General features: G+C 46.2%; 1 non-coding gene across 1 annotated transcript; it reads right to left on the bottom strand.

Annotated features, from left to right (window-relative positions):
* Positions 1 to 216: 216 nt before the first annotated feature.
* On the bottom strand, positions 217 to 288 carry trnaa-ugc (transfer RNA alanine (anticodon UGC)). Its single transcript has one exon. It is a non-coding gene; the product is annotated as a tRNA-Ala (tRNA).
* Between the last annotated feature and the right edge of the window lie 18340 nt (positions 289 to 18628).

Consider the following 18628-nt stretch of genomic DNA (forward strand, 5'->3'; position numbering starts at 1 on the left):
TCATTATTTATTTATTTATATATGAGGATTTTTAAAATCTTGCTGAATAAAGGCCCTGTTTGATGATGTAATGTAGAAAATGAGTTGGCAAAAGTAATACCCCTGTTACTGTTCACTTTTCTTTTTAAAATCTTTATCCAATTCCTCCCGTCACAGTCAATTTGAAGATTTGGCTGCAGAGATGGTCTTCTCCTTTCATTTAGACAAAATAAATCCTGGAGATGCCGGGGATTGAACCCGGGGCCTCATACATGCAAAGCATGCGCTCTACCACTGAGCTACATCCCCTCCCATACATGAACTTATGCAACAGGCTTTATGTGCTTTCCCTGCAGGCAGGTGTCAGTCCTTATTGGTCCTGTGAAAGAGGAGCCAATAGACAGCCAGGATATTTCTGTTTGACTGTTATGCAATATGATTTGAGGTGCCCAGTCTTAACCCTTGACCTTGTGTTTATTAGGTGTGTGTGTGTGTGTGTGTGTGTGTGTGTGTGTGTGTGTGTGTGTGTGTGTGTGTGTGTGTGTGTGTGTGTGTGTGTGTGTGTGTGTGTGTGTGTGTGTGTGTGTGTGTGTGTGTGTGTGCGCGCGCGATTGTGTGTGTGTGTGTCTTGTGGATGGATGTGTGTGTAGTAATTGGCTTTGGATATATTTTTTTATCATGAATATATTTTACATTAATATTCACTTTGATTTCTATTTTCGAGGAGACATATACCACAAAGTACATTGCTTTCTTCCATTCATGTTTTCTTCTGTTCTCTTCATTTAAAAAATGCACAATAAATGAAAAACAAACATACAGATGATTTATAGATACCCATTTCTTTTTGATACAATCCAGGCTATTTTTAGCTGAAGGCTGTATTTTGGTTGACTGTAATGGGATTGGGGAAACAGCCGATCTTCCCACAGCGCAAATACAGACCCTGTTGTGTGTGTGTGTGTGTGAGAGAGAGAGAGAGAGAGAGAGAGAGAGAGAGAGAGAGAGAGAGAGAGAGAGAGAGAGAGAGAGAGAGAGAGAGAGAGAGAGAGAGAGAGAGAGAGAGAGAGAGAGAGAGAGAGAGAGAGAGAGAGAGAGAGAGAGAGAGAGAGAGAGAGAGAGAGAGAGAGAGAGAGAGAGAGAGAGAGTGAGTGTATAAATGCATGTGTGCTTCCGTGCATGCATTCATAATCGGGTGGAGACCGGCATTTTCTCATCAGCCATGATATTCTAATCCAGTGGGAGATTAAAATAGCCCTGTTTCCTAATATCCTCCAGAGGGCCGTGGAAAGGACCATGGCCTCTCCCTAGCTAGCACAGCTTGTTCCCCAGCCACACTCTCCACCCAGAGCCCTGCCAAGGACACCCACCTGCAGCCCTACTTGTGTTAGCCATGTAGGGACAGACCCACAGCATCGGACGCATGGAGTGAGGATTTTAGTAGAGCTCAAGGAGAGGAGGAGTGGAAAAGGGTGGAAGGGAAAGAGAGTAGGAGGAGGTTGACTCTATCCCCCATATATCTCTCTTTCTCTCTCTCAATTCAATTTCAATTTCAATTTAAGGGGGTTTTATTGGCATGGGAAATATATGGAATGGCCCCGGAGGGGATTGGCTGCCGTTTCACGGGCTCCTTATCAACTGTGCTATTTTGTGCGTTTTTCGCATGATTTGTAACTTATTTTGTACATAATGTTGGTGCTAACGTCTCGAAAAGAGCTTCTGGATGTCAGAACAGTGATTATTCACATCGAACTGGACGAAGATCTTTTTTTTAATGTGTCCGACGTGAAGGATATACCGTTTCTTCGAGACCAGGCCCAAATTCCCCTCATTCGCCTAAAGAAAAAATGTAGGTACAGCGGGCGTAGATCGGGGTGCCTTGTGAGAATTCGTCAGCGAGAGGGTAACCCGCCTCTACCATCCGTTCTATTGGCCAACGAGCAATCACTGGAGAATAAACTGGATGAGCTCCGTTCGAGACTATCCTACCAACCGGACATTAAAACCCGTGGCTGAACGACGACACATATAATATACAGTTGGCTGGGTTTTCCATGCATCGGCAGGACAGAACAGCTACGTCCGGCAAGATGTGTGTCTGTATGTCAATAACAGCTGCTGTGCGATGTCTAATATTAAGGCGCCTGAGATAGAGTATCTCATGATAAGCTGTAGACCACACCATCTATCAAGAGAATTTTCATCTACATTTTTTGGAGCTGTCTAGTTATCACAACAAACCGATGCTGGCACTAAGACAGCACTCAACGAGATGTATAAGGCCATAAGCAAATAAGAAAATGTCAATCCAGAAGCGGCGCTCCTAGTGGCTGGAGACTTTAATGCAGGCCAATTTAAATCCGTTTTACCTCATTTATACCAGCATGTGCAACCAGAGAAAAAAAACCTCTAGACCACCGTTACTCCACACACAGAGACACAAACAAAGCTCTCCCTCGCCCTCCATTTAGCAAATCTGACTGTAATTCTATTCTCCTGATTCCTGCTTACAAGCAAAACCTAAAGCAGGAAGTTCCAGTGACTCGCTCAATACGGAAGTGGTCAGATGACGTGGATGCTAAGCTACAGGACTGGTTTGCTAGCACAGACTGGAATATGTTCAAGGATTCATCCAATGGCATTGAGGAGTACACCACATCAGTAACCGGCTTCATCAATAAGTGCATTGACAACGTCATCCCCACAGTGACCGTACGTACAAATCACAACCAGATGCCATGGATTACAGGCAACATCCACACCGAGCTAAAGGCTGTAGCTGCCGCTTTCAAGGAGCGGGAGACTATTCCGGATACTTATAAGAAATTCCGTTAGGCCCTCAGCCAAACCATCAAACAGGCAAAGCGTCAATACAGGACTAAGATTGAATCCTACTACAACGGCTCTGACACTCGTCGGATGTGCAAACTATTACGGACCACAAAGGGAAACCCAGCTGCGAGTTGCCCAGTGACACAAGCCTACCAGACGGGCTAAATTCCTTTTATGCCTTCTTCGAGGCAAGCAAAACTGAAGCATGCATGAGAGCACCAGCTGTTCAGGAAGACTGTGTGATCACGCTGTCCGTAGCAGATGTGAGCGAGACCTTTAAACAGGTCAACATTCACAAGGCCGCAGGGCCAAACAGATTACCAGGACATGTTCTTAGAGCAGGCATGGACCAACTGTCAAGTGTCTCACTGACATTTTCAACCTCTCCCTGACCGAGTGTGTAATACCTACATGTTTCAAGCAGCCAACCATAGTCCCTGTGGCTGTCATGCCCTGACCTTAGTTATCTTTGTTTTCTTTATTATTTTGGTTAGGTTAGGGTGTGACGAGGGTGGTATGTGTGTTTTGTCCCGTCTAGGGTTTTTGTACATCTATGGGGTTTTGGATTTGTCTAGGTAAATGTACGTCTATGGTGGCCTGAATTGGTTCCCAATCAAAGGCAGCTGTTTATCGTTGTCTCTGATTGGGGATCCTATTTAGGTTGCCATTTTCCATTTTGGTTTTGTGGGTTATTGTCTATGTGTAGTTGCCTGTCAGCACTCGGTTTATATAGCTTCACGTTCATTTTGTTAGTTTGTTTAGTGTTCTTTCTTTCTTAAATTAAGTATGTATTCATATCACGCTGCGCCTTGGTCTCATCAATACGGCAAACATAACAGTGGCCAAAAAACTGAAGGTAGCCTGCCGAAATGACTACTGCCCAGTAGCACTCAATTCGGTAGCCATGAAGTGCTTTGAAAGGCTGGTCATTGCTCACATCAACACCACCATCCCGGAAACGCTAGACTCACTCCAATTGGCATTCCGCCCCAACATAACGCCCTTCAGGAGTGCATGCTTAGTCACCTCCTGTACTCCCTGTTCACCCATGACTGCATGGCCAGGCACAACTCCAACACCATCATTAAGTTTGCTGATGACACAGCGGTGGTAGGCCTGAAACCTGAGGCCAGACACCTGGCCGTGTGGTGCCAGGACAACAAACTCTCCATCAACATGAGCAAGACAAAGGAGATGACCGTGGACTACAGGAAAAGGAGGGCCGAACAGGCCCCTATTCACATCGACCGGGCTGTAGTGGAGCAGGTCAAGAGCTTAAAAGTTCCTTGGTGTCCACATCACCAACAAACTATCATGGTCCCAACACACCAAGAAAGTCATTCAGAGGGCATGACAATGCCTTTTCCCCCTCAGGAGACTGAAAAGATTTGTCATGGATCCCCAGATCCTCAAAAAGTTCTACAGCTGCACCATCGAGAGCTTCCTGACCGTTTGCATCACCTCCTGTTATGATAACTGCTAGGCATCCGACTGTAAGGTGCTACAGAGAGTGGTGAGTACGGCCCAGTACATCACTGGTGCCAAACTTCCTGCCATCCAGGACCTATATACTAGGCGGTGTCAGAGGAAGGGCCAAAAAATTGTCAAAGACTCCAGTCATCCAAGTCATAGACTGTTCTCATTGCTACCACATGGAAAGCGTTACGGGATAACCAAGTCTATGTCCAAAAGGCTTCTTAATAGTTCTACCCCAAAGCCATAACTGTAACGCTTGCCATCTGGGGAATGAGAGGAGGACCAAGGTGCAGCGTGGTAAGTGTTCATATTATTTAATGAATTATAGCCACGGGTCCCGAATGGACGGGAGATTTTGGCAGTTTTGGCAGCGCCGGAGTGAAGGATGACTCTGGCAGCGCCGGACAGGCGGGAGATTCTGGCAGCGCCGGACAGGTGGGGGCCTCCGGCAGCACCAGACAAGCGGGAGTCAGCTCCGGAGTGAAGGGCGATTCCGGCATCGCTGGCGTGACAGGCGGCTCTGGCAGCTCCTGGCTGACTGACGGCTCTGGCAGCTCCTGGCTGACTGGCGGCTCAGGACAGACTGGCGGCTCTGGCAGCTCAGGACAGATTGGCGGCTCTGGCGGCTCAGGACAAACTGGCGGCTCTGGCAGCTCAGGACAGACTGGCACCTCTGGCAGCTCAGGACAGACGGGAGACTATGGCAGCTAAGGACAGACGGGAGACTCTGGCAGCGCTGGGCAGGAGGAAGGTTCAGGCAAAGCTGGACAGGCGGGAGCACCTGTAGGGAGAAGACGGAGAGACAGCCTGGTGCGGGGGCTGCCACCGGAGGGCTGGTGCGTGGAGGTGGCACCGGATAGACCGGACCGTGAAGGCACACTGGAGCTCTTGAGCACCGAGCCTGCCCAACCTTACCTGCTTGAATGCTCCCTGTAGCCAGGCCAGTGCGGCGAGGTGGAATAGCCCGCACTGGGCTGGGCTGGCGAACCGGGGACAGCATGCGTAAGGCTGGTGCCATGTACACCGGCCCGAGGAGACGCACTGGAGACCAGATGCGCTGAGCCGGCTTCATGGCACCTGGCTCGATGCCCACTCCAGCCCGGCCGATACGAGGCGCTGCAATGTACCGCACCGGGCTATGCACACGCACCGGGGACACCGTGCGCCTCACGGCATAACACGGTGCCTGCCCGGTCCCCCTCTCTCTCCGGTAAGCACGGGGAGTTGGCTCAAGTCTCCTACCCGACTTAGCCACACTCCTCGTGCGCCCCCTCCCAAGACATTTTTGGGGCTGCCTCTCGGGCTTCCAGCCGCGCTGCCGTGCTGCCTCCTCATACCGCCACCTCTCAGCTTTCGCTGCCTCCAGCTCTGCCTTGGGGTGGCGATATTCCCCAGCCTGTGCCCAGGGTCCTTTGCCGTCCAGGATCTCCTCCCAAGTCCAGGAGTCCTGAGATCGCTGCTGCTGCTGCCCGTTACCAGGCTGCATGGTCCTTGGTTGGTGGGTGGTTCTGTAACGGCTGTTGTCGGGAGAAAGAGAGGACCAAGGTGCAGCATGGTAAGTGTTCATATTATCTCAACACTAGACAAAACAACAAACACGACAAACAAACAGTCCTGAAAGGTGAAACAAAAACACTAAACAGGAAACAACCATCCACAAAACATTTAACATTTACATTTACATTTAAGTCATTTAGCAGACGCTCTTATCCAGAGCGACTTACAAATTGGTGCATTCACCTTATGACATCCAGTGGAACAGCCACTTTACAATAGTGCATCTAAATCTTTTAAGGGGGGTGAGAAGGATTACTTTATCCTATCCTAGGTATTCCTTAAAGAGGTGGGGTTTCAGGTGTCTCCGGAAGGTGGTGATTGACTCCGCTGTCCTGGCGTCGTGAGGGAGTTTGTTCCACCATTGGGGGCCAGAGCAGCGAACAGTTTTGACTGGGCTGAGCGGGAACTGTACTTCCTCAGTGGTAGGGAGGCGAGCAGGCCAGAGGTGGATGAACGCAGTGCCCTTGTTTGGGTGTAGGGCCTGATCAGAGCCTGGAGGTACTGAGGTGCCGTTCCCCTCACAGCTCCGTAGGCAAGCACCATGGTCTTGTAGCGGATGCGAGCTTCAACTGGAAGCCAGTGGAGAGAGCGGAGGAGCGGGGTGACGTGAGAGAACTTGGGAAGGTTGAACACCAGACGGGCTGCGGCGTTCTGGATGAGTTGTAGGGGTTTAATGGCACAGGCAGGGAGCCCAGCCAACAGCGAGTTGCAGTAATCCAGACGGGAGATGACAAGTGCCTGGATTAGGACCTGCGCCGCTTCCTGTGTGAGGCAGGGTCGTACTCTGCGGATGTTGTAGAGCATGAACCTACAGGAACGGGCCACCGCCTTGATGTTAGTTAACAAAACACAATGGAAAACAGGCTACCTAAATATGGTTCTCAATCAGGGACAATGATTGACAGCTGCCTCTGATTGTGAACCATACCAGGCCAAAAACACAAATAGAAAATCATAGACAAACTAACATAGACAACCCACCGAACTCACGCCCTGACCATACTAAAACAAAAGACAAAACAAAGGAACTAAGGTCAGAACGTGACAATAACACTGCTGAACAATGAATCAAATGACCACCTGGACTAAATAGTCCCTCCCCTTTGTTTTTACACTGCTGCTCGCTGTTTATTATCTATGCATAGTCACTTTACCCCTACCTACATGTACAAATTACATCGACTAACCTGTACCCCTCCACATTGACTCGGTAACGGTACCTCCTGTATATAGCCTCATCACTGTTATTTTATTAACTTTTTATTTGATTTTTTACTTCAGGTTATTTAGTAAATATTTTCTTAACTCTATTTCTTGAACTGCATTGTTGGTTAAGGGCTTGTAAGAAAGCATTTCCCGGTAAGGTCTACACCTGTGGTATTCGGCGGATGTGACAAATAGATAATAAACTAAAGTGAAATAAACAATAAAATTAACAGTAAACATTACACTCACAAAATTTCCCACAATGTTGTAATGATGTGCAAATAGTTAAAGAACAAAGTGGAAAATAAATCAACATAAATAAGGGTTGTATTTACAATGTTGTTTGTTCTTTACTGGTTGCCCTTTTCTTGTGGCAACAGGTCACAAATCTTGGTATTTCACCCAATAGATATGGGAGTTTATCAAAATTGGGTTTGTTTTCAAAATCTTTGTGGGTCTTAGTAATCTCAGGGAAATATGTGTCTCTAATATGGTCATACATTTGGCAGGAGGTTAGGAAGTACAGCTCAGGTTCCACCTCATTTTGTGGGCAGTGTGCACATAGTCTGTCTTATCTTGAGAGCCAGGTCTGCCTACGGTGGCCTTTCTCAATAGCAAGGCTATGCTCACTGAGTTTGTACAAAGTCAAAGCTTTCCTTAATTTTAGGTCAGTCACAGTGGTCAGGTATTCTGTTTGCTCTGTTTTTTTGTTAATTCTTTCCAATTTGTCAAGTAATTATATTTTGTTTTCTCATGGTTTGTTTGGGTCTATTTGTGTTGCTGTCCTGGAGTTCTGTGGGGTATGTTTGTGTTTGTGAACAGAGCCCTAGGACCAGCTTGCTTAGGGGACTCTTCTCCAGGTTCAACTCTCTGTAGGTGATGGCTTTATTATAGAAGGTTTGGGAATCCCTGCCTTTTAGGTGGTTGTAGAATTGAACTTTTCTAGATTTTGATAGTTAGCGGGTATCAGCCTAATTCTGCTCCGCATGCATTATTTGGTGTTTTACGTTGTACACCGAGGATATTTTTTGTACAGTTCTGCATGCACAGTCTCATTTTGGTGTTTGTCCCATTTAGTGAATTCTTGTTTGGTGAGCAGACCCCAGACCTCACAACCATATAGGGCAATGGGTTCTATAACTGATTCAATTTTATGTTCCTTTTGATGGCATTGAATGCCCTTCCTGCCTTGTTTCTGCCTTGTTTGAACTTACTCTAATGAACTTATCCTCTGCAGCAGAGGTAACTCTGGGTCTTCCTTTCCTGTGGCGGTCCTCATGAGAGCCAGTTTCAACATAGCTTTGCTTGTTTGAGCTGTTCTTGCCATAATATGGAGAATGCCAAGAGTGTGCAGAGCCGCCATCAAGGCAAAGTGGCGCTGATATTTAGCCAAAGGTATATATAGTTTTTTGTGTGCTCTAGGGCAATGGAATGGAATTTGTATTTGTTGTCCTGACCTTTTTTGGAACACCATTATTTTTGTCTTACTGAGGTTTACTGTCAGGGCCTTGGTTGGGGACAGAAGCAAAAGGTCATCAGTAGACATTTGACTTCAGATTCTAGTAGGGTGAGGCCGGGTGCTGCAGACTGTTCTTGTGCCCTCGCCAAGTCGTTGATATATATATTTTGAAGAGGGTGGGGCTTAAGCTGCATCCTTGTCTCACCCCACGACCCTGTGGAAAGAAATGTGTGTGTTTTTTGCCTGTTTTAACCACACACTTTTTGTTTGTGTACATGGATTTTATAATGTGGTATGTTTTTCACCCAACACTGTCCATCAGTTTGTATAGCAGACACTCATGCCAAATTGCATCAAAAGCTTTTTTGAAATCGACAAAGCATGATGCTCTCGAAGGCTAGCCAAGAGAAATGTATCTGCATGTGTTCAAAGGGGCCCATGTCTTTGTCTCCCTGCTGTGAATACTGTTATGTGACTTCCTTGGAGTCCAAAGGTATGAACACTGAGCATTATGATGGAAACCTATCCAGTCGAGGAAGGGAATCTATATTTTTGGAGAGGCTGCAGGGTGCACTGCAACTGTCTACACTGTCCCCCGGTTCCTGGTTATTTTCCTTCCTAACAGGCAGAGGATTGGGGCCTCAGAGGCATTGGACACAGCTGAGTAGACTGGACAGGAAACAGTCGGCCTTACAAGGGATTGATCCAAGTCAGCCCAGAGAGAGAACACACACATACACATACACACACACCGCAGACTATGATTAAAAACCAGTTGTTCCTGATCCAATAAGCCAGGCTGAAAGAGAACTCTAATTAAACATAGGTGGCATGGCAACGCTACACATGTTGGGTTGTGTTATGCCCTATGACGAGCCATGAACTATGTTCTGTATGTTTTGTTGCTGTAATGAATACCACTGCAAGGCCTGTGTGTTAGTGCTGTGTTACTGCTGTGTGTTCATTTGCCTGAATTTGTATCTAGTAGGCCTATAAACAGGCCATGGCCACTGGCATGTCTCTGGTGATACTGATAGAAAGAGTTATCCTGACCTCTCTGCTGTGGCTGTACACTTATCATGAGCCAGGACACTCACACTGAGGAGAGGGAGATAAGGGAGAGAGAAGGGGGGTGAGTCTGAGAGGGGGCAGGGCAGAGAGGGAGAGAGAGACATGGTGGACAGGGAGAGAGAGACATGGTAGAGAGGGAGAGAGAGACATGGTAGAGAAGGAGAAAGAGACATGGTAGAGAGGGAAAGAGAGACATGGTAGAGAGGGAGAGAGAGACCATGGTGGACAGGGAGAGAGAGACATGGTGGACAGGGAGAGAGAGACATGGTGGACAGGGAGAGAGAGACATGGTGGACAGGGAGAGAGAGACATGGTAGAGAGGGAGAGAGAGACCATGGTGGACAGGGAGAGAGAGACATGGTGGACAGGGAGAGAGAGACATGGTGGACAGGGAGAGAGAGAGACATGGTGGACAGGGAGAGAGAGACATGGTAGAGAGGGAGAGAGAGACCATGGTGGACAGGGAGAGAGAGACATGGTAGAGAGGGAGAGAGACATGGTAGAGAGGGAGAGAGAGACATGGTGGACAGGGAGAGAGAGACATGGTGGACAGGGAGAGAGAGACATGGTAGAGAAGTCTGACAAGAGGGAGAAGGGCTCGGAGGGCTGAGACTGGGGCAGGGTTAGCGAGGGGGAGTTACTTAGACTAGGTAGGGTTGTCACATTTCAGTGTAAATATGGAACAGGTGAAAAGAGAGGTCGTCTTAAAAGTAATCTGAGAAGAGACTGAGGTTCAGTGAACTGCAGGTCATACATTAGACTGTAGGTCCAGATCAAATAATGGGCTATATTTACTCAATGATTTCACCAGCACACATACTGCAAACATAAACACTTGGTAAATGTATAGAGAAACACTTGGTAAATGTATAGAGAAACATAATGCTACAACATGAATCTGCACTTCCTTTTCTTGTCCTTAAACCCTCCTCCAACTCTGCCTCCTCCCCTCCCATAGACTCCTCCCCCTTCCTCCTCCTCCTCCTCCTCCTCCATCCATCACATGAGCGTGTGTTATGTCATCAGGTTTCCCCTGTTTGTGCTTCCTTCCGTATAGGCAACCCTGCAGATCCATATCTCTATCCATCACTCCATTCATCTGTATCTATCTTTCTATCTACCTCCCACCCTACCTTACGGCAAATACCTCTGTTCCTCAGGCATATTCTTCTGAAGGGTGCTTTGTCTGACCTGTTAGGGCTTGACTTGAACAAAAGCCTGAACACTGCGGCCCTCGAGGACCAGAGTTGTCCATATATGTCTTAAAAGGTCAAATGTGGGCAAAACCTCCACAGACACAATGAGGGACACTGAGCCTTTGAGTTTGCTCTGTCAGCTGTTCTATTTCTCGTTCCTGTGAATCCATCTCTTATCAAAAGCACACATAGCTCTGTGATCCCTCTTGTTCCTAAAGCTGAGTACAGAAAACAGGTCTTGGGTGATATAGTGTAGCAATAAGGCCAGAGGGGGTGTGGTATATGGCCAATTTACCACGACGAAGGTACCTGGATACAGCCCTTAGCCGTGGTATATTGTCCACATAACACAAACCCCAGAGGTGCCTTACCGCTATTATAAACAGGTTCCAAATGTAATTAGAACAGTACAAATAAATGTTTTGTATATGGCCTCATATACCACGGCGTTCAGCCAATCAGCATTCAGGGCTGGAACCACCCAATTTATAATGAAGCATAGTAGGCAGATGTATGTGAGCATAACCTCAGTCTCATCAGCAGCTGTGTGCTCCCTTTGTACCTTCTAACAAATGTTTAATGCAATAAGTAAACAGTACACATATGTAACATACTCCCCCTTTTCTGCATTGTTTTCCTTGCTGAATAAATATACTAACTATCCACTAACACACCCAACCTGTCGCTTACAAACTTAAGTTTGTCCTCATGTGCCATTGCGGGGTAAGGAAGGGTAGGGTCAGGCGTGATAGCAAAGAGCAACTGTGCTAACTGTGCAAACACACACACACACACACACACACACACACACACACACACACACACACACACACACACACACACACACACACACACACACACACACACACACACACACACACACACACACACACACACACACAGCAGCCCAGTGACCTTTCCCCTACTTTCTCTACCAGCCCCTAGGTGCTTACTGGGAGAAGTGTAGGAATCTAGTCAGTATTCTGTAAAAACAGTAATTGTAGTTCAGAAGGAGAGGAGGGAACGAGTGAGGAAGTCTATCACTTCTCTGTGTTCTTGATGAGAGTTTTGAAGTCCAGCTGACAACATAAGACTCTGGTCTGGGTTATTGTGAGAACATTTATGAATCACATTTCACAAGATGTTATTTTGGGGTTTCAGTCCCGAGAACCCAGCTTTTCATTCAGGGATGGATTTAATTTTCTATAATGGGTACCTGGAGGAAAATGGGGGAGGGTCATGCTTTCTCCATTTCAGTCAAGCGGAGGGTTTAGTATCTTTTAAATCTAGTCTAGGGGAGGGTCATTTTAATTTGGAATTGATGACATTTCTATATTTCTCAGTGTTTTAGAATTAGTTGCTTATTAGGCTATATATGGATGTGTGCCTGATGCCCCCCCTGATCTCTGATTGTCCGCTGGGTGTGAAATATCAAGTGCACCTATAGCCTATTAGGCGTCGTCTCAATCACACGATCCATAGTCTATAAGCTATGAAGTGAATGCACGGAGAAGCACATGCACGGAGAAACACATGCACAGAGAAGCACATGGCACAGTTCTATTTCTAAGATCTCTGTTGGGATGGTGTAAATTAAACAGGGCTGTTCAACACACTCCACACAGTTGTCACTGACTAGTTGGATACTAGTTGGATGTTCCAACCCTGAGCCCCCGGCATGCTCTGCTCTGCTCTGCTCTGCTCTTGCTGATCAAAAACTAAGTAATGGCTGTGCTGTTTGCTCAGTGATAAATTAGCATCCAACTAGTCAGTGACAACTATGTGGAGTTTGGAGTTTGATACAGCAATTATGTGAGCTTATTACAATATTATAGAAACTATGTCCTGGGATTTCCTGTGATCTATGTAGAAGAACCCCTTACCTTCTAGCGACTCTTGTTTAGAGCAAACCGTGTGCGTGTTCGTGAGAGTCTCAGCTTTTCATGGATATATTTGAATAGTTTATAGCTCAAACCCTTTAGGACTCTGCAGACGTTTTTGTAAAAATCCCCGACCCCTGTGCCCCTTCAGGATCCACCCTCGTCTCACAAACACCGCTCTAGGTGAGCCCCCGATAATCACAGACTAATCACACAGGTTTCAATGGATGCAGAAGAAATCTATTGAATCCAATGGTACTGTCACACCCTGATCTGTTTCACCTGTCCTTGTGATTGTCTCCACCCCCTCCAGGTGTCGGTTATTATTCCTGGTGTATATACCCTGTGTTTCCTGTCTCTCTGTGCCAGTTCGTCTTGTATGCTTTTCAAGTCAACCAGTGTTTTTCCCCGTACTCCTGCTTCTATTCTCTTTTGCTAGTCCTCCCGGTTCTTGACCCTTGCCTGTTTTCTGGACTCTGTACCCACCTGCCTGACCATTCTGTCTGCCCTGACCTCGAGGCTGCCTGACCAGTCTGTCTGCCCTGACCTCGAGGCTGCCTGCCACTCTGTACCTCCTGGACTCTGAACTGGTTTTGGCCTTTTGCCTGTCCATGACCATTCTCTTGCCTACCCCTTTTTGGATTATTAATAAATATCAAAGACTCAAACCATCTGCCTCCCGTATCTGCATCTGGGTCTCGCCTTGTGCCCTTATAGGTACATCCCAGTCTGTAGCTCAAATATACAATGCTTTAAAGGGACTAGAAGTCCAAAAACATGCTGGGACTGTAGGAGTTAAGAGGACTGAAATAAAATAATTTGATTATGTTTGGAATAGCTTTTGGTAATCAATAGGGCTTATACAGTAACTGAGCTGTAACAAACACCAGGGTCAAAGATAGCAGACAGACAGTCTATCTGCTCCATGTTTGTGTACATGGTGTCATCACAGTGCAGGTATCAGGGAGAGGTGAGGTGTGTGTGTGTGTGTGTGTGTGTGTGTGTGTGTGTGTGTGTGTGTGTGTGTGTGTGTGTGTGTGTGTGTGTGTGTGTGTGTGTGTGTGTGTGTGTGTGTGTGTGTGTGTGTGTGTGTGTGTGTGTGTGTGTGTGTGTGTGTGTGTGTGTGTGTGTGTGTGCGTGTGTGCTGCTGTATACCTGTGAAAGAGTGTTGCTTAGCACTTGGTAACTGTACAGGCCTGTAGCCTTATCATCTTGCCTTTAGTTTAGACCACTAAAGCTCACATTGCCATGGGGCTGGTCTCTCCTGTCGTCCTTCAGTTTAGACCACTAAAGCTCACATTGCCATGGGGCTGGTCTCTCCTGTCGTCCTTCAGTTTAGACCACGAAAGCTCACATTGCCATGGGGCTGGTCTCTCCTGTCATCCTTCAGTTTAGACCACTAAAGCTCACATTGCCATGGGGCTGGTCTCTCCTGCCATCCTTCAGTTTAGACCACTAAAGCTCACATTGCCATGGGGCTGGTCTCTCCTGTCGTACTTCAGTTTAGACCACTAACGCTCACATTGCCATGGGACTGGTCTCTCCTGTAGTCCTTCAGTGGTACAGTCAGAGAGAGCAAGGCTTACTGGAGAGCATGTAGCCTACAGGACACTGACACAACCTGTTCTGTTAGCTTTGATCTGGGTCTGTGCACACACACACGCATGAACGCACACACACACACACACACACACACACACACACACACACACACACACACACACACACACACTGTCTCCCCTGCCCACGTCTGTACTCACAGTACAGTATGCACACTAGTCAGTATGTACACTACTCAGTATGCCCACTGGTCAGTATGTACACTAGCCAGCATGCACACTAGTCAGTATGTACACTACTCAGTATGCACACTGGTCAGTACGTACACTAGTCAGTGTTTCTCTCTCCCTCACTCTCTCTGCCTCGCTCTCTCTCTCACTATCTCTCTCTCTATTTCAATACCTCCCTTTTGCTCTCTCTCTCTCGGTCTCTCACTCTCCCTCCCTCCCTCACTCTCTCTTTCTCAATTTCAATTCAATTCAATTTAAGGGCTTTTTTGGCATGGAAAACATATGTTTACATTGTCAAAACAGATGAAATAGATCATAAACAAAATGGAAAATGAATAAACATAGGTTGTATTTACAATGGTGTTTGTTCTTCACTGGTTGCCCTTTTCTAGTGGCAGCAGGTCACAAATCTTGCTGCTGTGATGGCACAATGTGGTATTTCAACCAGTAGATATGGGAGTTTATCAAAATTGGGTTTGTTTTCGAATTCTTTGTGGGTCTGTGTAATCTGAGGGAAATATGTGTCTCTAATATGGTCATACATTTGGCAGGAGGTTAGGAAGTGCAGCTTAGTTTCTCTCTCTCTCTCTCTCTCTCTCTCTCTCTCTCTCTCTCTCTCTCTCTCTCTCTCTCTCTCTCTTTCCCTATGTCTCTCTCTCTCTCTCTCTCTCTCTCTCTCTCTGTCTCTTTCCCTATGTCTCTCTACATTAACTCACATTTGTATCATAGTGATTCAGTTCAGAGTCTCTGTGGAGGACATTGAGTCCTGTCTGACCTGTCCTGTCTGATCTAGAAGAATGTGAATATCTGCTCATAAACCAGATTGACTACTGACCATTACACCCATGCTTAACAATAAACCTTTGTCTCAGATTCTGTAAGAGATACTGGCTAATCCTGTGGGCACTGAGTAACACTAACATGTAGGCCTGCTGTTAAGCCTTTGCTATAGCAACCAAAACAACTTACTGAAAGGTTCCTGATGGTCCAAACTTCAATGTATTCATTTCTTGGTCAGGTAAATATGACCTCTGGTCCTCACAGGAAGCCAATAAGACAGTGTATCTCAACACTGACAAGCCCAAACCCATTGGGGTTGTGTGGATGTTTGTGTGAGGTATGTGTATGTGCGTGTATGTATGTGTGTGTGTGAACAGAATTTCAGACCCTCAGGAACCTTGGCCTGCTTCCAATATGGAGGGTTATGTTATGGTGTTAGGTGTCATCTGTGAAAGGCATCCTCTCTGACATAACAACAAACTTTCGCTCCATGTTGCAACAAGCAACAAAACACAGCACGCAGGGCATACACACATTGAAGTGTAGATTCAGGAAAACTAGCACAAGACATAGCTTAAACAAACAGACAGTTCAGTTCTTCACAAAACATAGCCCTAGGTCTGTACATTACCACAAATGTACTGGACATTCAAGACTCTGACAAGTGCACACATCATTAAACACCTGTTGAAGTCACATACGGTATGCAAAACACCAGTCTCAACGTCACCGGTGAAGAGGTGACTCCGGGATGCTGACCTTCAAGACAGAGTTCCTCTGTCCAGTGTCTGTGTTCTTTTGCCCATCTTAATCTTTTCTTTTTATTGGCCAGTCTGAGATATCTCTTTTTCTTTGCAAGTCTGCCTAGAAGACCAGCATCCCAGAATCGCCTCTTCACTGTTGACGTTGAGACTGGTGTTTTGCGGGTACTATTTAATGAAGCTGCCAGTTGAGGACTTGTGAGGCGTCTGTTTCTCAAACTCGACACTCTAATGTACTTGTCCTCTTGCGCAGTTGTGCACCGGGGCCTCACACTCCTCTTTTTATTCTGCTTAGAGACAGTTTGCGCTGTTCTGTGAAGGGAGTAGTACACAGCGTTGTACGAGATCTTCAGTTTCTTGACAATTTCTCGCATGGAATAGCCTTCATTTCTCAGAACAAGAATAGACTGATGAGTTTTAGAAGAAATGTATTTGTTTCTGGCCATTTTGAGCCTGTAATCGAACAGGCTCAATGTTAGTGTACACCTGTTGTTTACCAAGCATGGGACAAATAACATCTGATTGATTTGATTTACAGTGCATTCGGAAAGTATTCAGACCCCTTGACTTATTCCACATTTTGTTACATTTTAGAATAAGGCTGTAATGTATTAAAAATGTGTTGTTTTTCCCCGCTCATCAATCTACACACAATACCCCATAATGACAAAGCAAAAGTGGGTTTTTACATTGTTTTTTAGAGAGAAAAAAATAAAATAACTGAAAGATCACATTTACATAAGTATTCAGACCATTTACTCAGTGCTTTGATAAAAAGCACCTTTGGCAGTGGTTATAGCCCCGATGGTATGGCTTTACAAGCTTGGCACCTGTATTTAGGGAGTTTCTCCCATTCTTCTCTGCAGATCCTCTCAAGCTCTGTCAGGTTGGATGGGAAGCGTCGCTGCACAGCTATTTTCAGGTCTCTCCAGAGATGTTTGATTGGGTTCAAGTCCGAGCTCTGGCTGGGCCACTCTAGGACATTCAAAGACTTGTCCTGAAGCCACACCTGCATTGTCTTGGCTGTGTGCTTAGGGTCATTGTCCTGTTGGAAGGGGAACCTTCGCCCCAGTCTGAGGTCCAGAGTCCTCTAGAGCTTGGTTTTCATCAAGGATCTCTGTGTACTTTGCTCCATTCATCTTTGCCTCGATCCTGACTAGTCTCCCAGTCCCTGCCGCTGAAAAACACTCCCTCAGCATATTGCTGCCACCACCATGCTTCACCGTGGGGATGGTGCCAGGTTTCCTCCAGACGTGACAATTGGCATTCTGGCCAAATAGTTATTCGTTTCAACAGACCAGAGAATCTTGTTTCTCATGTTCTGAGATTCTTTAGGTGCCTTTTGGCAAACTTCAAGCTGTCATGTGCCTTTTACAGAGGAGTGGCCACTCTACCATAAAGGCCTGATTGGTGGAGAGCTGCAAAATGGTTGTCCTTCTGAAAGGTTCTCCCATCTCCACAGAGGCACTCTAGAGCTCTGTCAGAGTGACCATCGGGTTTTTTGTCACCTCTCTGACCAAGGCCCTTCTCCCCCGATTGCTCAGTTTGGCCAGGCTGCCAGCTCTAGGAAGAGTCTTGGTGGTTCCAAACTTCTTTCATTTAAGTATGACGGAGGCCTTTGTGTTCTTGGAGACCTTCAATCCTGCAGAATTGTTTTGGTACCCTTCCCCAGATCTGTGCCTCGACACAATCCCGTCTCTGAGCTCTACGGACATTCCCTTCGACCTCATGGCTTGGTTTTTGCTCTGACATACACTTTCGACTGTGGGACGTTATATAGACAGGTGTGTGCCTTTCCAAATCATGTCCAATCAATTGAATTTACCTCAGGTGGACTCCAATCAAGTTGTAGAAACATCTCAAGGAATGCACCTTGAGCACCTTGGAGCACCTTGGAAACAGAATGCACCTGAGCTCAATTTTGAGTCTCATAGCAAAGGGTCTGAATACTATATATCTGTTTTTAATTTTTAATACATTTGCACAAAAAAAAAAAAAAACGATTCGCTTTATCATTATGGAGTATTTTGTGTAGATTGCAGAGGGTAAAAAATACATTTAGAATAAGGTTGTAGGGTAACAAAATGAGGAAAAAGTCAAGGGGTCTGAATAATTTCCGAAAGCACTGTACATGTAGGCTACGCACAAATGTATAAACTCAACACACTCATAGTGTTCACATAATTAAAGTCTGGTACAACATATACTGTACATAGGCAAACACACACACATAAAACAAACACTCAGTCAAGGGCCATGGTCACCAGCTTGCATAACTTGTCAGGAGTGGGAGCAAGGGTAGAGTAGGGGAGTGCAGTGGGCGCTGACAGAGATTACTTGTCCCTGGCACAGATCACTGAGTCTGGAGTCACTAGCTGAGGCTTTCAAAAACATTCACTGCCCATTGGCTGCTCAAATGCTGCATTCAGACTGAACCCATTTGATTGGCCAGTTTGGGTCGAGTGGCGTTCAAAGCCACTCCCACTGAAGGAAGAATGAATAAAATATAGGGAGGGGGAGGGGAGAGTGGGGGACTATGACATTTAAAGAGACAGTACTCTTAATGATATGATGGAATATTACCACTGGACAATCAAGTTATTACTGTTGTGTCATTACACATATATAACATTTATTTTGT

This window comes from Oncorhynchus keta, chromosome 27 (assembly GCF_023373465.1).
Source record: "Oncorhynchus keta strain PuntledgeMale-10-30-2019 chromosome 27, Oket_V2, whole genome shotgun sequence".
NCBI classification, from domain to species: Eukaryota; Metazoa; Chordata; class Actinopteri; order Salmoniformes; family Salmonidae; genus Oncorhynchus; species Oncorhynchus keta.